This window comes from Mesoplodon bidens (genome assembly GCF_964165515.1).
Source record: "Mesoplodon bidens genome assembly, chromosome: 18".
Taxonomy (NCBI): domain Eukaryota; kingdom Metazoa; phylum Chordata; class Mammalia; order Artiodactyla; family Ziphiidae; genus Mesoplodon; species Mesoplodon bidens.
The window spans coordinates 21,455,860-21,469,291 of NC_138175.1; the positions used below are offsets into that span (position 1 = coordinate 21,455,860).

The window sequence follows — 13,432 nt, forward strand, 5'->3', positions numbered from 1 at the left end:
GCTATGGACTTTAAATAATAATAAGGCATAAATATTGGTTCATTAATTATAATAAATATATGAAACTCATGCATGATGTTAATAATAGGGAAAACAGTGTGGGGTATAAGGAAATTTTCTGTACTATATTTTCAATCTTTTGATAAATCTAAAACTTCTAAAAATAAAGTCTATTTTTTAAATGAATGAAAAATAGTTATGAAGTTAGCTTTACAAATTATTGAGCAATTGCTATGCTTACTATGCTCCAGACACTGTCCATATCTGGGGAGCTTGAGATTTTGTTTGTTTGCTAATGATATGAACAATAAGGGGTTAATATCCAAAATATATAAATAGCTCATACAACTCAACATCAAAAAGCAGACCACCCGATTAACAAATGGGCAGAAGATCTGAATAGACATTTTTCCAAAGAAGACATACAGATGGCCAAGAGGCACACGAAAAGATGCTCAACACTGTTAATCATCAGAGAAATGCAAATTAAAACCACAATGAGATATCACCTCACACCTTTCAGAATGGCTATCATCAAAGACCACAAATAACAAATGTTGGTGAGGATATGGAGAAAAGGGAACCCCTGTACAATGTTGGTGGGACTATAAATTGGTAAAGCCACTGTGGAAAACAGTATGGTGGCTTCTCAAAAACCCCAAAACAGAACTACCATACGACCCAGCAATTCCACTCCTGGGTATATATCTGAAAAAAATGAAAATGCTAATTTTTAATGAAAAGATATGTGCACCCCAATGTTTACAGCAGCATTATTTACAGTTGCCAAGATACAGAAGCAACCTAAGTGTCCATCAACAGATGAACTGCTTTTAAAAACTCACAGATACAGCATAAGGTGACTCCTCCGCTCTAGTCTCCGGCTGGTCAAGGAAGTCTTTGGATAAGGTGAGTCCTTAAGGATGAGTAACAATCTGCTGGGTGAAGAAGGCAGAGGCAGCCTTCCTGCAGTGGAACCAGCAATAATCAAAGGCCAAGAAGCATCACGCCAAGCATTCTGTAAGGGGGGCTGCAGCTATATGTGATTTGCTTTTGCTGAAGCACATTATAGAAGGTTGAAAGGAGGGAAAGGAAACAAGGCTGGAGTGGCCAGCAAGAGCCATGGCACAAAAGGCATTGTGTGCTTGGCTAAGGAGTCTGAGCTTTCTTCTAGAGAGCCAGTGAGAATTTTCAACCCTACAAAGAGGCAATCACATTCCCATTTTGGATAGACTCACCCTGGCTGCTGTGAGGAGTGGGGTTGGAGTACAACCAGATGGGATGCTGTAAGGCTGGGGAGCTTGAAGCTGTTTGAAAAGCATGGTATTTTCTTGGGGTCACTAATAACCCTCTGACTTCCTAAGCTAACCACACTTTTGTGAAGTGCCTGTCTAAATATTCTCGTTTTATGTGTATTAGTTATAAAGGTAGAAGCTAACTTTGGCACAGAAATACATTTGTGAGACAGAGGGAAACGTTTCCTTTATGACTGCTTCTTGTTCCAGCCTTCCTTGCCAGGAGAAAAGAATGCAAACTAGAAATGAAAAATCTGAAACTTCAGGAGCTGCCATTTTGAAGCTCTCCCTGTCATAATACACAAGGCCAGAGTATTTTACAGATCCTGTATTTTTAGTTCATCTTTCCCTAAGTATTTAGGATGGCTAACCCGAAACTAAACTTTAACAACTAGCTAATACTCTAGTTACTCAGCATAGTTAAATGGACAGAACCCAAGTTTGGAATTTGGGAATCTCTGTTCTTGCACCAGCTTGGCTACTAACCAGCTGTGGGACTTTATATGGTCCTTCAATACTTTGGAGCCCATTTAAAAATTTTTCTTAAATAGAGAATAATATATCCCAACCCCACCACTATCACCACCACTATCACCATCACCACCAACACTGCCATCATCATCAACCTAAAGACATCACCACCCTGACTCCTCCATCCCAGGTTTCGGGAAGGAGTAAACGTGACCATGGGTAGACAAGCAGCTTGCTCTTGTCATCAAAAGATAATGGCATATGAATAATCCTCAAATTGCAATGTTGAGATTTTGGTCAAATTCAGTGTCTGGCACCTACCAGGCACTCCGAGAATATTTTAATGAAAACCAGGTCATTTATTATGGCCTTTTGCCTCCTCTACTATTTAGACTCATGCTCTATGACATGAAAACAAGAAATCATAATTTGTCCTGGTGTTCCTGGCTTTCTGGCATAGAGGAGCTTAATGAATTGTGAGCATAAGCATTGGAACAACTTTTTTATTATTAGGGACTCCAGTTATGTCCTAAAACATGTTCATGATCTCTTAGAGTGGGTTTGGTTCATTAATCATTGAATCCACTGAAAAACGAGGAGATCCTTTCATGGAGTCCCTATCTATCTATCTACCTACCTACCTACTTAGCACCATCATAGTCATTTTCTTATTCCCCAGCTATGGTTTCTTTCCTGTCGTTTTTGCTCAGGGCCAAACTGCTCTCTCTATCACACACCCCATGTTTTGCTTACATTACCCCAAATTGCTAGATTTCATGTCCTCCCTTCCTTCCATGTCCTGAGCTAGCTTTTCTCCTGTCGGGGAAGCCAGCTGCCTTTTCAATAAGGATGTTTTCTTAAAAAACAAACCAGACCAAAACAAACAAACAAAAATCCCTGATAAACAGACCTCCAAACACAGCTGAGAAAAAGTGGTGTACACAGAATATTTTCTCTAGCCTCTCTCCAGCTATGTGGACTACAGGCAAACCCCTCTGTGGCAGAAATTTACTAGATTTCTATGCCTCAGTATTCAGCACAAGGTCCAGTACAGAGCAGAAAATAAATATTTCTGGAGAAAATAATCTTTCTTAAAATCTCAAGACTAGATTAGGACAACAGGGATAATTCAGTACTTTGCTACTCAAAGTATAATCTATGGACCAGCAGCATTGACAATACCTTGGATCTTGTTAGCACTACAGAATCCCATGCCCTACTTTGAACCAATTAAATCACAATCTTCATTTTAACTAGACTGAGGTGATTCATTTGAGAATCACTGACCTTGTCCAATGGTTATGAACCTTAGCTGAAAAGTGAATCATCTAAAGAACTTTAAAAAGAATTGCTACCAGGATCCCACAGATAGAGATTCTGATTTATTTGGGCTGGGAATGTTGCTTGGATATTAAGATTTTTAAAAGGTCCCCATGTCATGCAAATGATAAGCCAAGGCTGAGAACCATTGATCTCGTCCAACTGTCTCATGTAAATACAGATAGTTCTCCAAAGTTGGATGTACACACCTGGATATTCAACAGCACTTTCTAGAGAGTGGGGACTGAGCAACATTTAATCTACTACTTCCTTCCAAACCTCTCACATTCTACTGTCTCCTGAAACTCATCCATTTGTCCCTATACTATAGATTATCCAAGATGCACAGGAGCCCCCAGGAGCCATTAGTCCTTCTAGGGCTTTACTTACCACCCAGAGTTGAGTAGAGCAAGGAAGACTCAAGCTGGAGGAATCGGATTCTATCTTCTAGGAATCGGAGACTAGGACCAGCAGCAGGATTGATGGTCTCAGCCTCTGGTTGGTCCTCTAACAGGTGAAGCTGTGATCCTCGGGGCTACATATTCTTCCCTGGGAACTGGGAGCAGAGAAAAGCTGTAAGCAAACAGAAAACAATGAATCAAGCACATGAAGGGAAGCGGGGAGAGTAAGTGGAGAGAGCCAATGATCAGGTTTACTTAACTTCCAGTCCTTGTTTCCAGGCCCTTCCCTAGCTAGGCTCGGTTGCAATTCCATCCCATTATTTCATGAAACGTTACTATTTATAAATCCCCACATGCATTTCTCCTTAAGTCAGCTCAAGTTGGGTGTAGCCTTGGCAAGCACAAAAAGTCCTAACTAATTCAGTCATCTTATTTTCCCTGCCTAATTCTGATTAGCACATTAGCACACATGTGAGATCATCAATGAAACCCATAGTTAAGGGATGAGCTTAGAGGCCATCCAACCTAAAAGGGGGATAAGGAATATCCATATGTGATGGCAATTCTCTTTTTCAGTGGCATTTAGGGCACTATTTTTACAAAAGTCCATATGATTGAGACCATTTCAAAAAAGGTTACTGTTTAATCCTCTCAACATTATCACCATGATACAGAAACAGAAACTGGGTCTGAGGGTGTGACTGAGTTTCCTGTGGTTGTGTAGCTATAAAGGGGCATTGTCTGGATGCAAGTCAGTCTTTCAGACTTTAAACCCATGCTTGGGAAACAGCAGGGATCTCTGGCAGGGGACTGTGGCTGGTAATCATGGTGGTGAAGTGAGTAGGGGTGAGGGGTGAACGGCCTGGTTTGTCGTCAGTCAGGATCTGATGATGGAACAGATTAACCAGAGCACCTCAAAGATCTTCTTCCCCCTCCTCTCTTGAACGAGATAATGGCTTTGGAATATTTTGCAGTCACCTTGAAGACTGTACCTGCTTCTTTTACTCCATGGCAGTGGACCATATTGTCTTACCAACCGTGGTCTTGATAACCCTTGTCTGAAACCATCTGCAGGCTGCAACAACGAAAAACATCTTTCTGATGTGTGCTTTCTAATTCATCCTTGGACATATTTGAAGAGCAGCCTGAACCAGAACATTCTTTGTCCCTTGAAACTACTGAGGGCAAATATACCCTGAAATTTTCATTCATGTCTGCTTTTCCTTTACCATTTGGTTAAAAAGTTTTGCAAAACCCACAGTGCTATACTAAAAGGCTGTTCTGGATCCTCAGCTTCTTGCTCTGTGCTCAACAAGCAGTCCATGGTCATTTGAGTCATATACCTCAGTACTGTATGTCAATATTGTTGGCTGTTTTTTCATGGTTTTGATTGACTGGACCAGCAGACTTTCTAGGCTGGCAGTGGGAGCTAAAGGAATGTCCACTGGGGAATGGAATCTTTGCAGAAGGAAGTGGCTATGATCATTCTACTTTCAGAATCCTGGGACTTCTACCCAGGGTGTAGGTGTTGCAGGCAAGGCCAGGATCCATCTGAAGGCTATTTCAATACTTATATTCCAACGTGGTGATCAGAAGTATAAGAAGGCAGATCTTGTCTTGACTGCGTGAATTCATTAGGAATTTACCAAGCTATTCATGAACCCGAAATCTCAAACTCAGGATGTAGCAGGCCCACCTGAAGGAATTCTCGGTCTTCAGTTGGATCACAGAGCGCCTAAGGCACTAGTTTTCTGTAGGTTGCACAACCCACGAGGATTGAGATTGCGTTCAGCTAACACTCCTTGAGCACCTGCCTTACATCAGGTGCTGTGTTAGGGGCTAGGAAGCCTCCACGCTCTTACACATACTGTTTTTCCTTTCTGAAGTGCCTTCCCCTCCTGTCCACTCTCACTCACTGTTCAAGACACATCTGCCCTGTCCTCTTGAAGCTTTTCCTGATTCCTTCAGCCCACCTGACTCCCTTTTGGTGCCATCTTGGATATGTACACATTACTCTATGGATGCACCTCTCATGCTGGACTGCAATGCATCTGTGTTCTTGGGAGCTGATCCTGGATCAAGGCTCCTTGAGCACAGAAAGCATGCTTCAACCAGTTCTGGATCCTCAGCTTCTTGCTCTGTACTCAACAAGCAGTCCATGGTCATTTGAGTCATATACCTCAGTACTGTATGTCAATATTGTTGGTTGGCTTTCTCATCCTCATTTTGAAGATAAAGACAACAAAGTCCACAGAGAAACCCCCCTTTGTCCTTAGATTACATCAGACCTAGGCTTAGAAACAAATGTAGCCTTCCCAAAAACACGTATTTAAATTTTCCAACAACCAGTATGTAAAATGCACACATACTTTGGTCTAGCAACTCCCCTTCTAGGAATTTATTCTATGAATATGCTCACAAAATGTCTGTCAGGACAGGTACAGGATGCCCCTTGCTGCACCAGTTATATTAGCTAATACTTGGAAACCAGTGTGGTCACTTACAGAGATCCAGAGTAACCTCCAGAATGTACATCTAAACGACGATTTTATGGAAAGCGTAATTCAAAAGGACTAAATATATCTATATGTAAATGTATGAAAAATCACTATTGTAAATAAAACATAATACTGAAGAATATGTAGAAATATCCCTATGGTAGTTGGTACATATTTACAGGCTGCTCCATGAATCACAGTACAGTTGCATTGTTCTTAATATGCAGAACCTTTCAACTATTTTAGTTCACTTAATCCTCACAACTATCATTAGCCCCATTTTACAGAAGAGGAAGATGAAGACAGGCTATCGTGTTAGAAAATCACACAGCTGGAAAGTGGTAGAACTAGGATTCAGCACCACCTGAGAAATTTTTAAATATGCAAATTCCCTGCTCCTGCTCGTTGCATCAGAATCTCTTAGGATGGGCTCCAGCAACCTGTGATTTAACAAGCTATCCAGGTGAGTTCAACGTCCATCAGGTGTGAGATGCCCTGCTCTAAGCCATTATGCTCTCCCAGGTACACTATTTCTAAAGGAACCACAAAACTCTATTAGCTGTTGAGAGGCTGAGCTTAGAAAGGGCTGGGAGGGGGTGGAAGATAGTCACTTTAACTTTGTTACTTATTGAACTCTTTGGATTGTCTAGACCTACCTGTATTGTATTACTTTCATTTTGATTGGTTTTAAAGGTCAACAGAAATCACTGGGTGGGAGGATTATGGGCCATTTTTATATGTTTGGTGTTTTCTCTCTATTTCTCTATATTAAGACAATAAGAAAATGAGATTAACCAATACATGCTTAAAAAAAAATCCCCCTTAGAAATGTCCTTCTTACAAAAAGATGCTAGGAAAGCACCCCAACCGGAGATCCGAACTTTGTGTCTGCCACGGGAGAGCATCTCCTGGCAAAGCAAATGATTCTTTCACCACCCGAGGGGCTGCCCCCTACTCCTTGAATTGGTCGCATCCATCACCGTCGGCCCAGACGTTGTAGCTGTTCAATCCTGAGCCCCGGTGTGATAACTGGCATAATTTCCCCAAGATAATGTGGAGGTGAATGAGGTACAGGAAGATTTAGGTCATCCACTTTCGTTTTTAGCTCAGGCAACTTGGGCTTTGATGAGAGTGGGGGAAATCTACCAAAAACAAGAATGAAGAGTTCACAGGAGAAGGTGGGTGCAGACTGGAGACCAGAGGGTGAGAGAAGAGTCATCCCAGCCCACCGGTGATGACACAGTCAGCTCTAGACGGAAGCCCCCTCCTCCTCTTAGCTTTGTGGGAGAGTCTCCACCCAGGAGGCACTGTGAGTCATCCCAGCATATTCTAACTCTGTAATAGGCTTAGTATTTATTGGGACTGTTCAATAAATTAAAAAGTAAAAACTAGTTATCTTAATTAAAAAAACATACGAAATATCCAGAAGACTATCTACCTTCTTAGCAATTCCGAAGCATGTTAGAATATTTAAGGCTCTGTGAAGTCCAGCAGTAAGGAAGTAGGGTTAGTGTTGGTTAACCTAGAGTTATCCAAGCTAATCTGACTATGGAAACTTTGTTAAAAAATTTAATTTCACCTTATGGCTGCTTCTAAGAGAGCCAGAGGGTTGTATTGTATTCACTGCAGTGTAACCTGGGGAATTCCAGTACAAACAAAAGTAATGTCCCTAGACTAGACTGTTAAAACCATGAATGCATTCGTTTATTTAACCATCGACAGGCTGTGTGTGCTCTGCAGGTAGGTACCGGGGTTGGGAACCCAGAGATGAAATCAACATTGTACCCACCCTGAAAGCCCTTATAGTCTAGAGGGGAGAGAGGAATATAAACAAACAGGAACGACACCGAGAGAAAGGGCTGTGAGGGAGGCAGGTCCCTCCAGTTATGAGAGCACAGGGTGAAGCTCCTGCCAGAAGAGCAAAGGAGAGGAACTGGGAGCTCAGTAAGGGGGTGGAGAAGCCCCCAGAAAACAGGGGCCACGCATGGGCTTTCCCCTCGGATGACCAGGTTCTGTCATTCACCAGCTCCGTAAGCTTGGGCTCTTTATTTATCCCTCTGAACTCAGGTTTCTTTATCTGTCAATGGAGCAATAAGAATACCTAGCTTATAGATCTGGCACAAGGATCGAATGCATATCACCCACTTAGTATGATGCTCCAGAGTAAAGGAGAAGATTTTGAACGCACAGGTGGGTTCCTCAGGTAAAGTACTGACAAGGTGCAGGTGGCTGACAGTGGCTGAGAGGGCTGGGCAGAGGGAAAGCTGAGGAGCCCCCCAGGCACCTGGCTGAGTGCCTGGACAACAACGGGGATGTGAGAGAAGAGAGGACCAAGAGCAGGTTTCTTTGCCCCTTTCTTTTTGGGGGGAGGGTGTGTATGAATATAATTAACTTTCCATTAAACCAGGGTGTAGTGAGTTGAACAGTGTCTCCTACAAAGTTATGTTCAAATTCTAACTCCAGTACCTGTGAAGGTTACCTTATTGGGAAATAGGGTCCTTGCCGTTGTAATTGATTAAGATGAGGTCATTAGGTTGGGCCCTAAATCCAGTGTCTAGTGTCCTTATAAGGGGAGAAGACACACAGAGTCACCTCGGGAAGAAGGCCGTATGAAGACAGAGGCAGAGATTGGAGAGATGTAGCTGTGGGCCAAGGGATTGCCAGCAACCGGCAGAAACCAGCAGAGAGGCAAGGAATCAACTTTCCCTCAGGGCCTCCAGGAGGAACCAACCCTACCAACACCTTGATTTTGGACTCCTGGCTTCTAGAACTGTACTCGAATAAATTTCTGTTGTTTTAAACAACCCAGTTTGTAGTGCTTTGTTCAGTAGCCCTAGGAAATTAATTCACAGGGTTTCTCACCTTCAGCACTGTTGACATTTGGGGCAGGATAGATTCTTTGCTGGGAGAAGGGAGGACTGTTCTGTGTAGGATGTTTAGCAGCGCCCCTGGCCTCTCTCCACTGGATGCGAACAGCACCACCACTACCCTCCCCAGTTATGACTAACAAAAATGTCTCAAAACACTGCCAAATATCCCGGGGCTGGGGGGGGGGTACTCTCCCCTGGTTGAGAACCATTGCTTGCTTGCTCACTCATTTATTAATCTATTTATTTATTAATTCATTCATTGGCACATCTCTTTATATTCGGTAACTATTTACTTAGAAATGACTATGGACCAGGCATCTTTTTAGGCTCTGGGAATTAATGGAAGCAACCATTCATGAAGGTTACAGTAAAGTGGGGAACACAGAATCTAATCAAATAATCACAGAAACTCTTACAAACTGGGGTAAATGCCCCAAATCAAGTGACTATGGTTCTAGGCAAAGGAGCCTCACCTAGATGGTGGGCGCAGGGGGTTTGATGGAGGTCTGAGAACTAAAGGGTTGTCTAGGCACAGATGGCAGGGACAGATGACCATCCCAAGTGGTGCAAAGGCCCTGAGGTAGAAAGGAGCACAGGGAAAATGGGAAGGAAGATGGAGGCTGAGGGAGGCTGAGGTCAAGGCTCAGGATTTGGTCTGCATCCCAAGATCTGACCTGGTTACAGGGCACAAGGAAGGAGATGTCACAGCAGGAGACAGAAAAGGCCCCCAGGTGGCTGCTTCATTCATCTCCAAGGCAGTTCGAAGACAACTGGACTTTTTTTTTCCCCCCAATAAAGTGGGGCCCTTTCTGCCACATAGCTGCAGGCTCCCAGGTCTATCTGGGACACAGGTGGATGCAGTTTCTGGAAAGGGCTGTCTGGCTTTTTATGGTTTAGTGAAGAGGTGTCCAGAGGCCATCATGTCAGCTCATAAAAAACATTCAGAAATCTATATTTATGCCTTGTAGCTCTCTGGCAAAAATAGCATATTGTCCTACAAGATGGATGTAGCCAGCTCCTTCCAGGGAGTACAATTTTCCCTGGAAGGCCCTTTGGAGATGGATGTGCTGCCTTACTGCCCACTGATTTGAGCTCTGGGGAGGAGCCCTGCTCAGTAGGCATTGGGTCTGCAGCAAATTGCACTGCAGTTCCTGACACCCCCCCCCATCTCCACTGCCCTCATCTTGCATTTTTGTACTGGCACAAGTCTGAATACAGGGCATCCCAGGCAAAGGACCTTAAGCATGAAACACTGGTGCCTGTCATCCAGGTCTGCAGCAGCCTGGGAAAGACCCTGCCACTCCTTGGATTCTTAGCTTTCTCTTCTGTAAAATGGGGTGAATAACCTCTGCCCTAAACTCTCCAAAACTCTGCTTTAGGTCAGAGGAGAGTCCTGTGTGTGAGCTACTCCAGAAATCATGGCACCCTTCACAATGAGGAAGGCCACAGGCCACGGTGAAAGCATGGGCCTGCCACCAGGAGTCAGCAGATTCGGGGTTAAGTCTTGATTTCCACAATTACCAGCTCTGAGACTCAACTGTCTCATCTACAAAAAGGGAATAATCATGCTATCGTATGAATGTGTCTAAAGGATTAAACATTTACATATGGAAGCTCCTTAGCACAATCTTGACTCAATGCATAGTTGCAATTTCTAATGTAACTGTGAGCTTTGGGAAGTTGTAAAGGATGGAAAGGATTGTAGACTAACCTCCTGGAAGTTAAGGAGCTGGTGTCCAGGGTCAGGGGCACCTAGCGCCTCTGACAGTCACCTGGGCAGGCTCCTGGTTGGAAGCCTCCGTGGCCTCTTCATCCCCAGCACACACAGCTCCATCACTGGCCTGGTCCCACGGGCCTACTCTGCACTGCTGCTCATAACTATTCCATCCTCTGCATTTTCCCTCGCTGCCTCTCACAAGGGCCATGCGGCGCAGCAGGCCTTCTCTCCTCCATTCAGGGCAGTCAGTCACAGCCGTGAAACCTGTCAGATGTCCCCTTGGGACGGAGTGTCCCCATCCCCGCTGGTAGAGGTCATCCCTTGCATATCTCTGCTCCCTTAGGACTTTATCTGCCCCTTTCTTACAACTTCTTACCATGTCCTCCTTAACCCCTCTGACCTTGTGTTACAGCCGTCCCAGCACCTGCTCCACCTCCCTCCCTCCCAGCCTAGACGGTAAGCTGCTGGGGGCTGGGTGTGAGTGTGGTCTCACCACATCCCTCTCAGGGCCCTCCTCTGTGCTCCTCTCTCCCTTCCTCAAAGATCATCTGGTGGGAATGTGAATTGGTACAGCCACTATGGAGAACAGTATGGAGGCTCCTTAAAAAGCTACAAATAGAACTACCATATGACCCAGCAATCCCACTACTAGGCATATACCCTGAGAAAACCATAATTCAAAAAGAGACATGTACCAAAATGTTCATTGCAGCTCTATTCACAATAGCCCGGAGATGGAAACAACCTAAGTGTCCATCATCGGATGAATGGATAAAGAAGATGTGGCACATATATATAATGGAATATTACTCAGCCATAAAAATAAACGAAACTGAGCTATTTGTAATGAGGTGGTTAGACCTAGAGTCTGTCATACAGAGTGAAGTAAGTCAGAAAGAGAAAGACAAATACCGTATGCTAACACATATATATGGAATTTAAGAAAAAAAATGTCATGAAGAACCTAGGGGTAAAACAGGAATAAAGACACAGACCTACTTGAGGATGGACTTGAGGATATGTGGAGGGGGAAGGGCAAGCTGTGACAAAGCGCGAGAGAGGCATGGACATATATACACTACCAAACGTAAGGTAGATAGATAGTGGGAAGCAGCCGCAGAGCACAGGGAGATCAGCTCGGTGCTTTGTGACCATCTGGAGGGGTGGGATGGGGAGGGTGGGGGGGAGGGAGATGTAAGAGGGAAGGGATATGGGAACAGATGTATACGTATAACTGATTCACTTTGTTATAAAGCAGAAACTAATAAAAAATACAGGGTATTTTCAAAGAGGTCAAATCAAGACTATCAAATACATGAATTTCAAAAAAAAAAAAGATCATCTTGGCACCCTTACGTGCCAAGCACTGGGCCAGGGGTAGATTCAGAGGTGAGCTGGGCTGTCAGCCCTGCCCTCACGGAGCTCACGTCCCCGGGGGTGTGATGGACAGTTACTATACGAATAGATGAGTAATAACAGGTCACGACAGGCTCCGTGCAGAAAAATAAAGCAGAATAAGCCTGTAGAGAGTGTTGGTAGAAGTTTAGAAAAGGGAGATCAGGGCCCACAGAGTGTGTTGGGGGCTTGGCAGGGCGTCCTGGGTGGGTGGGGAGGCCTGCCTGTTCTCTTCAAATCCCAGAGTCTGCCCCTGGCTGGAAGGTCAATCCAAGGCAACCCCTGTCTCTTCAGCAAGTGTGTTAGTTTCCTAGGCCTGCTGTAATAAATTACCACATCTTGGTGGCTTAAAACAATGGAAATGTATTCTCTCTCAGTTCTAGAGGCCAGAAGTCTGAGATCAAAGTGTCGGCAGAGACGAGCTCCCTCCAAGGAAAGGCTCTAGGGTAGCATCTTCTCTTGTTCCTCTCGGCTTCTGGTGGCTCCACGTGTTCCTTAGCTTGTGGCTGCATCACTCCAATCTCTGTCTCCATTTTCTCATGGCCTCCTCCTTTCTATGTGCCCTTTCCCCTTCTGTCTCGTAGAAATGTCTCGTAAGAAAACTTGCCATTGGATTTAGGGCCCATCCAGGTAACCCAGGATGATCTCATCTGGAAATCCTAACTTACATTTGCAAAGACCTATTCCCAAATAAGGTTGTATTCATAGGTTCTGGGGGTTAGGGTATCAATGCATCATTTGGGGGGTGGGGTCACCCTTGAGCACATCACAGCAGGTGAGGGGAAGAATTAGCCCCAAAGTTGGTATCTGTTCACCCAGAGGATTCCTGCTTCTGTGCATCGATTTATATCAGCCTTTTTCTTTGGATTAAATTTATTTCCGGTTTTATTTGAAAACGTTTGGAACTCTGGTGCCAGACCACGTGGGTTCCCTCATTAGGCATGTCAGTTTCTCTCCCTCCTTGAGGCTTGTCCAGCCCCTCCCCCTCACTCCCCAAACACACCCACCTGTGTGCTCGTACTTAAAAACAACACCAGACATGGAAGCGGGTGGCTGTCCTGCCTCGGACCAGGCCTCTGTTGGCCTCCTGCTGGGTCTGGGCTCGCTCAGCATTTAGGGCAAGAGGATGAAATGATTCCCAGCTGGAAAAACAATCATGTCTGCTGGGCTGGCCCAGAACACGGAGAAAAAGCTTGAGGCTCAGAGTCTGTCCAGGCTTTGTTTTCTTTTGTGTTCTAACTCAAATTTTTTTTGTTTCTGTTACTGAAACACAGACAGAGACACAGACACACACACAGGAAATGTGCAAACAGTTCAGTTGAGTATGAAAGAAGGAGAAAGCATAAAATAAAATGGAAAATCTTCCTTCCCTTTTCCTTTTGCCAAATCCCTCTTTTCGAACTTTCTCCAGAAATGTATTTTCTCGAGAAAACTTGCACATCCCCCCAAGGACACGCATGTGTGT

At 44.3% G+C, this 13,432-nt stretch overlaps 1 long non-coding RNA gene across 6 annotated transcripts in view; it reads right to left on the minus strand.

The window, feature by feature from the left end:
• The window catches only part of LOC308605650, a 541,064-nt gene that overhangs the window by 144,365 nt on the left and 383,267 nt on the right, over positions 1 to 13,432 (minus strand). For 4 of the 6 annotated variants that reach the window (XR_014013723.1, XR_014013725.1, XR_014013726.1 and 1 more), the window contains one exon: positions 3,477 to 3,659. This is a non-coding gene — a long non-coding RNA (uncharacterized lncRNA). The remainder of the gene's footprint in view (positions 1 to 3,476; positions 3,660 to 13,432) is intronic. The other 2 variants (XR_014013722.1, XR_014013724.1) reach the window with 1 other exon arrangement.